Source organism: Oncorhynchus keta, chromosome 14, assembly GCF_023373465.1.
Source record: "Oncorhynchus keta strain PuntledgeMale-10-30-2019 chromosome 14, Oket_V2, whole genome shotgun sequence".
In the NCBI taxonomy this organism is placed as follows: domain Eukaryota; kingdom Metazoa; phylum Chordata; class Actinopteri; order Salmoniformes; family Salmonidae; genus Oncorhynchus; species Oncorhynchus keta.
The window spans coordinates 48,432,123-48,441,391 of record NC_068434.1 but is presented as its reverse complement, the minus strand read 5'-3'; positions in this window follow the sequence as shown (position 1 = coordinate 48,441,391).

Sequence of the window (9,269 nt, the reverse complement as noted above, 5' to 3'; positions counted from 1 at the left end):
TTAAGGCTTCATAATTCATGAAAGTCATGTTAACTGATACTCTTATAGAGAACGTATGATCTCCTTAGCCTGTTAACCATGGAAATGTTTTCGCATTTATCCCAATTCCTTTCCCCCATAGGAATGGCCAAACCATAAGAGATGGACTCATCTTTATACCATTATAAGCGTCTGACAGCATGGGCAGCGCCATTGAGGCTACAACCCATAGGAATCCCCACCCGGTTGACTACTTTAAAATGGAGTAAGTCCTCAAATGTCCCTGCCCATGCTAAAATAGCTTTTTGGCCACTACAGTCTTCGGTCTTAATGAACCAGAGTTTACTCATTTCAGGAGGCTGAAGAAATTTGGCTTGTCACCTTAAACCCTCACACATCTTTACAGATGCACAATTGAAAGCATCCTGTCAGGCTGTCTCACCGCCTGGTACGGCAACTACATCACCCTCAACTGCAAGGCTCTCCAGAGGGTGGTGTGGTCTGCTCAACGCATTACCGGGGGCAAACTACCCGTCCTCCAGGACACCTACAGCACCCGACGTCACAGGAAGGCCAAAAAGTTCAAGGATGTTTTCAGTCCCCAAATTCAAGAAAGCGTACAGTGTTATATAGAGCCTTAGTTGCATGGAACTTCCATCTTATATTGCTCAAAAAACAGCAAACCTGGTTTCAAAACAGATAAGGCAGCACCTTGTGGCGCAACGCTCCCCTATTTGACCTAGATAGTTTGTGTATGCATTGATATGTAGGCTACGTGCCTTTAAAAATAAATGTTCTGTTTGTCTTTGAGCTGTTCTTGTCTATTGCTGTTTTGTGTGGACCCCAGGAAGAGTAGCTGCTGTTTTTGCAACAGCTAATGGGTATCCTAATAAAATACCAAACCACCCCGCTATTTAGTGGTTAGAGCATTGAACCACTAACTGGAAGGTTGAATCAAATCCCTGAGCTGACATGGTAAAAATCTGTAGTTCTGCCCCTGAACAAGGTAATTAACCCACTGTTCCCTGGCAGGCTGTCATTGTAAATAAGAATTAGTTCTTAACTGACTTGCCTAGTTACAATTTTTTTTTGAACTCATGTTTGGAGTGTTTGCACATTCAGATCAAAATTGCCATTTTTTTTTTTAGTTTCTTTGCCCATAACAAATATAGTTCTCCCTCCCAGTCATTTTTCAATACAACTTAATCTGTATTTGTAGAGTGAGTTTCCTGTAAATAATATTATATTCCTTTTCTTTTAGCCAGGTAAAGACTGATAGTATTTTATTATAATCTACTAAACCATTACAATTATAACTAGCTGTACTTATTTCACCACTTACAATGATGGGACTAGTATCAATTAATCTTACCATAATATATGCCTGTAAATGTACTACCAAAAAGTACCATAATGACCAAGCTGCTAGACACCCTGAATTTATCCATTCTTACCAATACTACCAGAATCGATGTCTAACATCGTTCCATGTAGCTGTACCATAATACACAGTATATACAAAAGTATGTGGACACCCCTTTAAATTAGTGGCTTTGGCTATTTCAGCCACACTGTTGCTAACAGGTGTATAAAATCGAGTACACAGCCATGCAATCTCCATACACACACATTGGCAGTAGAATGGCTTACTGAAGAGCTCAGTGACTTTCAACGTGGCACCATCATCAAAATGATTAATCAGACACCTTATCGATAGCACCTTCCTCCTGGAATACAATGTTTTTTTTTACTCAATGGAGGAACGTAGCCAGAGAAATGATGATGAATGTCTTGCTCGAGCTGTGTATGCAACTGGTTTACCTCTGATGCTCACAGGCAACGTGTATTGGAAGAGATTTCTGAATGTTTCTTGCCCAGCATACACCCCTCCAACCAGACATGATTTATCTACTCATTTGCTGGATGCCGAGTTCAAGTGAATGTCAAGCAAATCATAAGAGAAAGCAGACTGTATTGCAATCATCTCTGATGGGTGGTCGAATGTTCGTGGGCTAGGAATAATTAACCACATCAAATCAAATGTATTTATATAGCCCTTCTTACATCAGCTGATATCTCAAAGTGCTGTACAGAAACCCAGCCTAAAACCCTAAACAGCAAGCAATGCAGGTGTAGAAACAGGGTGGCTAGAAAAAACTCCCTAGAAAGGCCAAAACCTAGGAAGAAACCTAGAGATGAACCAGGCTATGAGGGGCGGCCAGTCCTCTTCTGACTGTGCCGGGTGGAGATAATAACAGCACATGGCCAAGATGTTCAAATGTTCATAAATGACCAGCATGGTCAAATAATAATAATCACAGTAGTTGTTGAGGGTGCAACAGGTCAGCACCTCAGGAGAAAATGTCACTCGGCTTTTCATAGCCGATCATTGAGAGTATCTCTACCGCTCCTGCTGTCTCTAGAGAGATGAAAACAGCAGGTCTGGGACAGGTAGCATATCCGGTGAACAGGTCAGGGTTCCATAGCCGCAGGCAGAACAGTTGAAACTGGAGCAGCAGCACGGCCAGGTGGACTGGGGACAGCAAGGAGTCATCATGCCAGGTAGTCCTGAGGCATGGTCCTAGGGCTCAGGTCCTCCGAGAGAGAGAAAGAAAGAAAGAGAGAATTAGAGAGAGCATACTTAAATTCACACAGGACAATGGATAAGATAGGAGAAATACTCCAGATATGATAGACTGACCCGAGCCCCCTGACACATAAACTACTGCAGCATAAATACTGGAGGCTGAGACAGGAGGGGTCAGGAGACACTGTGGCCCCATCCGATGATACCCCCGGACAGGGCCAATTAGGCAGGATATAACCCCACCCACTTTGCCAAAGCACAGCCCCCACACCACTAGAGGGATATCTTCAACCACCAACTTACCATCCTGAGACAAGGCCGAGTATAGCCCACAAAGATTTCCGCCATGGCACAACCCAAGGGGGGTTGTTGATTGACCCCCTCTCAATCAAAAAGATTTCTGGCCCCCAGGTGTCTTTTATACAGGTAACGAGCTAAGATTAGGAGCACACTCTTAAAGGTAGTGCTCCTAATCTCAGTTTGTTATCTGTATAAAAGACACCTGTCCACAGAAGCAATCAATCAATCAGATTCCAAACTCGCCACCATGGCCAAGACCAAAGAGCTCTCCAAGGATGTCAGGGACAAGATTGTAGACCTACACAAGACTGGAATGGGCTACAAGACCATCGCCAAGCAGCTTGGTGAGAAGGTGACAACAGTTGGTGCGATTATTCGCAAATGGAAGAAACACAAAAAAACTGTCAATCTCCCTCTGCCTGGGGCTCCATGCAAGATCTCACCTTGTGGAGTTGCAATGATCATGAGAACGATGAGGAATCAGCCCAGAACTACACGGGAGGATCTTTTCAATGATCTCAAGGCAGGGACCATAGTCACCAAGAAAACAATTGGTAACACACTGCGCCGTGAAGGACTGAAATCCTGCAGCGCCCGCAAGGTCCCCCTGCTCAAGAAAGCACATATACATGCCCGTCTGAAGTTTGCCAATGAACATCTGAATGATTCAGAGGACAACTGGGTGAAAGTGTTGTGGTCAGATGAGACCAAAATGGAGCTCTCGGCATCAACTCAACTCGCCGTGTTTGGAGGAGGAATGCTGCCTATGACCCCAAGAACACCACCCCCACCGTCAAACATGGAAGTGGAAACATTATGCTTTGGGGGTGTTTTTCTGCTAAGGGGACAGGACAACTTCACTACATCAAAGGGACGATGGACGGGGCCATGTACTGTCAAACTTGGGTGAGAACCTCCTTCCTTCAGCCAGGGCATTGAAAATGGGTCGCAGATGGGTATTCCAGCATGACAATGACCCAAAACACACGGCCAAGGCAACAAAGGAATGGCTCAAGAAGAAGCACATTAAGGTCCTGGAATGGCCTAGCCAGTCTCCAGGCCTTAATCCCATAGAAAATCTTTGGAGGGAGCTGACGATTCGAGTTGCCAAATGTCAGCCTCGAAACCTTAATGACTTGGAGAAGATCTGCAAAGAGCTGTGGGACAAAATCCCTCTTGAGATGTGTGCAAATCTGGTGGCCAACTATGAGAAACGTCTGACCTCTGGGGTTGCCACCAAGTACTAAGTCATGTTTTGCAGAGGGGTCATATACTTATTTCCCTATATAAATGCAAATCCATTTATAACATTTTTGACATGCGTTTTTTTTTTTTTGTTATTCTCTCTCACTGTTCAATTAAACCTACCATTAAAATTATAGACTTTGTCAGTGGGCAAACGTACAAAATCAGCAGGGGATCAAATACTTTTTTTCTCTCACTGTAAGAGAAGAAATCTGTACCGCCCTGCCCACTTCACTGTGGCTCCAAGCAGAGGAAACTGCAGTTCTGAAATACATCAAAAGCGTGAGGACTTCTGCCTGAAGCCCATACACGCCGCAACGTACATATTGGACCCCAAGTGTGCTGGCAAGAGCATCCTGTCTGGTGCAGAGATCAACACGGTCTATGGTGTCATCATTATCGTGTCTCGACACCTTGGCCTGGATGAGGGTAAGGTTCTTGGCAGTCTGGCAAAGTACACTTCCAAGCAATGACTTTGGGATGGAGATGCTGTATTGCAGTCATGCCAACATATCTCATCAGCCACCTAGTGGAAGGGGCTTTGTGGATCTGAGGCTCTTTCCGCCTGTTGCCTCCATCATCCTCCAAATCCCACCAACATCAGACGCCTCAGAGCGCAACTGGTCATTGTTTGGGAACACACACGCCAAAGCACGCAACAGGCTGACCAATACAAGGGTTAAAAAATTGGTGGCCATCCGGGCAGATTTTAGGCTTTTTGAGCCTGACGACCAGCCATCCTCAACAAGGTTGGAAAGTAACAGTGAAGATGGGGCCTCAGAGTCTGATGTTCAAGAGGTGGACATTGAGGAGGTCCAGGGAGAAGACATGGAAGCCCGAGAGGAAGACAACCAAAAGCTTTAGTTTTTAGACTATCATTTGTTGGTTCCGTTTTTCGTTTTTTGGTTCCGTTTTATTTACTTAACAAATAAGGAACACTCAAAATGTGCACTTATAAATTATAACAATTTTAATCAAAATACAGCTGTAGACAGAAGTCAAAGATCAAACATCACACATACAACTGATGTCTCTCATGAGTTCTGCCCCATAGGAAAAGTCCAAGTTGCTTTTATCATGCCTGTAGTCAACCCCCTGTGATGTCACTGCATACGTCATTACCTGATACTTCTCAGACCAAGCCCATGCATAAACAGCTATACTAACTTGCAAGAGATACAATAGTTCCAGTGTTTTCTAAGGCCTCGGCAGTAAATGTCCACTCCTCCAAGTTGATTTATAGAGGTATGTCTGACTAGCCTCTTATCTCTTCTACTCCCCGGCAGGGCTCTTTGTTCATCTTTGTAATGCTTTCCCACAGACTCAATTTATTTATAAGAGGCAGAGACTTAGAAAAGATTGGAACAATTCTAAAACCTTATGTATATATGTATTATTAATCTGTAGTCTAGGACCTTATAAATGTAGATGAGGGGTCCCATAGCCCCTCCCCTTCTATTAATACAACATAAGAATAATCAATTATTATAATACATCTAACATTTAGTACAGCCCCTATCATGACCCCAATTTGACCCCATCACATTTTATGTTGAAAACATTTTTTGGGAGATGCGATGGATCATTGGGAAACATTCAATATTCCCTTTCTTTTGTTGTTCAGTGAAATCATCCCATGTGAAGAGTCAGCTCATTTCATTCAAGTTCAATTTGTAACTACATTGTTTTTTTTATTTCTATTGGAAGGATTTAATCATTGCAATTATGTCTACTTATGTTAAGGTAAAAGGTTTATGTTTCTGTCTCCATCCACGCTTGGATTGCGTCCTACCTGACAGGTCGCTCCTACCAGGTGGCGTGGCGAGAATCTGTCTCCTCACCACGCGCTCTCACCACTGGTGTCCCCCAGGGCTCTGTTCTAGGCCCTCTCCTATTCTCGCTATACACCAAGTCACTTGGCTCTGTCATAACCTCACATGGTCTCTCCTATCATTGCTATGCAGACGACACACAATTAATCTTCTCCTTTCCCCCTTCTGATGACCAGGTGGCGAATCGCATGTCTGGCAGACATATCAGTGTGGATGACGGATCACCACCTCAAGCTGAACCTCGGCAAGACGGAGCTGCTCTTCCTCCCGGGGAAGGACTGCCCGTTCCATGATCTCGCCATCACGGTTGACAACTCCATTGTGTCCTCCTCCCAGAGCGCTAAGAACCTTGGCGTGATCCTGGACAACACCCTGTCGTTCTCAACTAACATCAAGGCGGTGGCCCGTTCCTGTAGGTTCATGCTCTACAACATCCGCAGAGTACGACCCTGCCTCACACAGGAAGCGGCGCAGGTCCTAATCCAGGCACTTGTCATCTCCCGTCTGGATTACTGCAACTCGCTGTTGGCTGGGCTCCCTGCCTGTGCCATTAAACCCCTACAACTCATCCAGAACGCCGCAGCCCGTCTGGTGTTCAACCTTCCCAAGTTCTCTCACGTCACCCCGCTCCTCCACTCTCTCCACTGGCTTCCAGTTGAAGCTCGCATCCGCTACAAGACCATGGTGCTTGCCTACGGAGCAGTGAGGGGAACGGCACCTCAGTACCTCCAGGCTCTGATCAGGCCCTACACCCAAACAAGGGCACTGCGTTCATCCACCTCTGGCCTGCTCGCCTCCCTACCACTGAGGAAGTACAGTTCCCGCTCAGCCCAGTCAAAACTGTTCGCTGCTCTGGCCCCCAATGGTGGAACAAACTCCCTCACGACGCCAGGACAGCGGAGTCAATCACCACCTTACGGAGACACCTGAAACCCCACCTCTTTAAGGAATACCTAGGATAGGATAAAGTAATCCTTCTCACCCCCTTAAAAGATTTAGATGCACTATTGTAAAGTGGCTGTTCCACTGGATGTCATAAGGTGAATGCACCAATTTGTAAGTCGCTCTGGATAAGAGCGTCTGCTAAATGACTTAAATGTAATGTAAATGTAAATGTATATCCAATGCAAAAAACATCTACATTTAAATAGTATTAATATTCATTTGCATATATTTCCTTCCCATATATTCCCGTTAATTCCCACAGAAAGTTTCCACCTCTGAATATTCCCCAAAATGTACAACCCTACTTGTGATATTGATGTCATCTCTCTCTTTCTCTCTCTCTCTGCAGAATGCAAGCACACCCACTGAGCTAAGAGAGATGAAGGGAAACCTCTCCCCTTGTTTCACTCCTAGCCTTTGAAAGCCCCATCTCTCTGTGGCAATTGAGACACATCTTCAGCATCTTCTTCTGTTTAAGACAAGACCCCTGGGAGTCTACTGATGTTATACACCTCTCTCTCTTTCTCTTTCTTTCTCTCTCCAAACACACACACACACCTGGGTAAGGTCTGTTTCTTTGTCGTCACTTGTGACCTTTACCCTACTCAAAGTGTGGTAGTGGTAAAAAAAAAAAATAGGTGTGTAAACTTCCTCCTAAAAGGTGAGTAAACTGTACCGCAAAAAAAAGTGTTTACTTGCGTTTAGCCTCCACTACACCGCTGCCTCCTCGCTGTTGAGTCTGACCCAGAGATGAACTTTCTGCTGTCAACCTGCATTTACAGTCTACATGTTTATCCAGTAATAGACTGTCACAACAAAGATAGATATCAAAGCACTGGAACAACCACAGTCAGGTTCATAATTATTGGCACCTTTGATAAAGATGTGCAAAAAATACTTCAAAAACATTATACAAATACTGAGCTATATTGTATGCTCCAAAAAAATGGGAAATTATGTTATTCTATGCAAATATTATTCCTCATAGAAAGAGATTTTTTTTTTAACAAGTAAATCTCAAAAGGATAAGGGAAAAAAATTTTGGCACCCGTTTTCAATATCCCTTGCGAGGATAACGACGCTAAGCCTTTTTCTTAACTGTTTTATGAGATTGGAGAACACGATGGGAGGGATCTTAGACCATTCCTCCATACAGAATCGTTCCAGATCCTTGATATCCTTCATCTGCTCTTATGGACTGCCTTCTTCAATTCAAAACAGCTTTTCAATCAGGTTCAAGTCCGGAGATTGAGATGGCCATTGCCAAATGTTGATTTTGTGGTTAATTAACCATTTCTTTGTGGATTCTGATTAGTGCCTGGGGTTATTGTCTTGCTGGTGTTACAGACATCACACTGCTATCTAAAAAAGAAAATAGCCCCATAATATCAAAGATCCACCACCATATTTTACTGTTGGTATGAGGTACTTTTCTGCATATGCTTCTGTTTTTCAAAACCAAACACAGCACTGGTGTGTGTGTGGCCAAATAGCTCTATTTTCAGGTCATCTTACCCAAAGCAGGGTTCCAGTCCAAATGCCAGTGCCATTTATCAAACTCCAGGTGGTGCTATGGCCAGATGACATGAAAATAGAGCTATTTCGCCACCCGCACACCAGTGGTGGGTTTGGTGTTGATAAAATGGAAGCATATGAATAAAAGTACCTCATACCTGCGGTAGCCTAGTGGCTAAGAGTGTTGGGCCAGTAACTGAAAGGTCGCTGGTTTGAATCCCTGAGCTGGCAAGGTAGAAAAAATCTGATGTTCCTCCCTTGAGCAAGGCAGTTAACCCTGAATAACAACTGCTCCCCAGGCACTGATGATGTGGATGTCAATTAAGGCAGCCCCCCAACACCTCTCTGATTCAGAGGTTAAATGCAGAAGACACATTTCGATTGAATGCATTCAGTTGTGCAACTGACTAGTTATGGTGGTGCTTCTTTGATGTTATGGGGCTATTTTGCTTCCACTGGTCCTGGGGCCCTGATTAAGCATCATCAACTTGAGTGGCTAAATAAAAACACCGCAGGCCTCCAGTTGGGCAACCCTGGTGTAAAATAATATAATTTCACGTAAAAAAAAAATATATATATACTTTTTTGCTAATCTTTTCAAGGTTACCAATAATTATGAACCTGATTGAACATACATAATAATAATAATAATAATAGAGATTGTGGTTTGACTATATTTTAGAATAGCACATACATGGTGCTGACCTGTAACTGTTGTACGTGTAGAGCTAATACATGTATTAGACTTACACACAACTGTTAAAATTCAACACACTGTATGTGTATTTAAAGCACTACGTGTTATTATGTATTTGACGTGCTGAGATAGGACATATGTGGAATGAACACGATGGGAGACAGAGAGC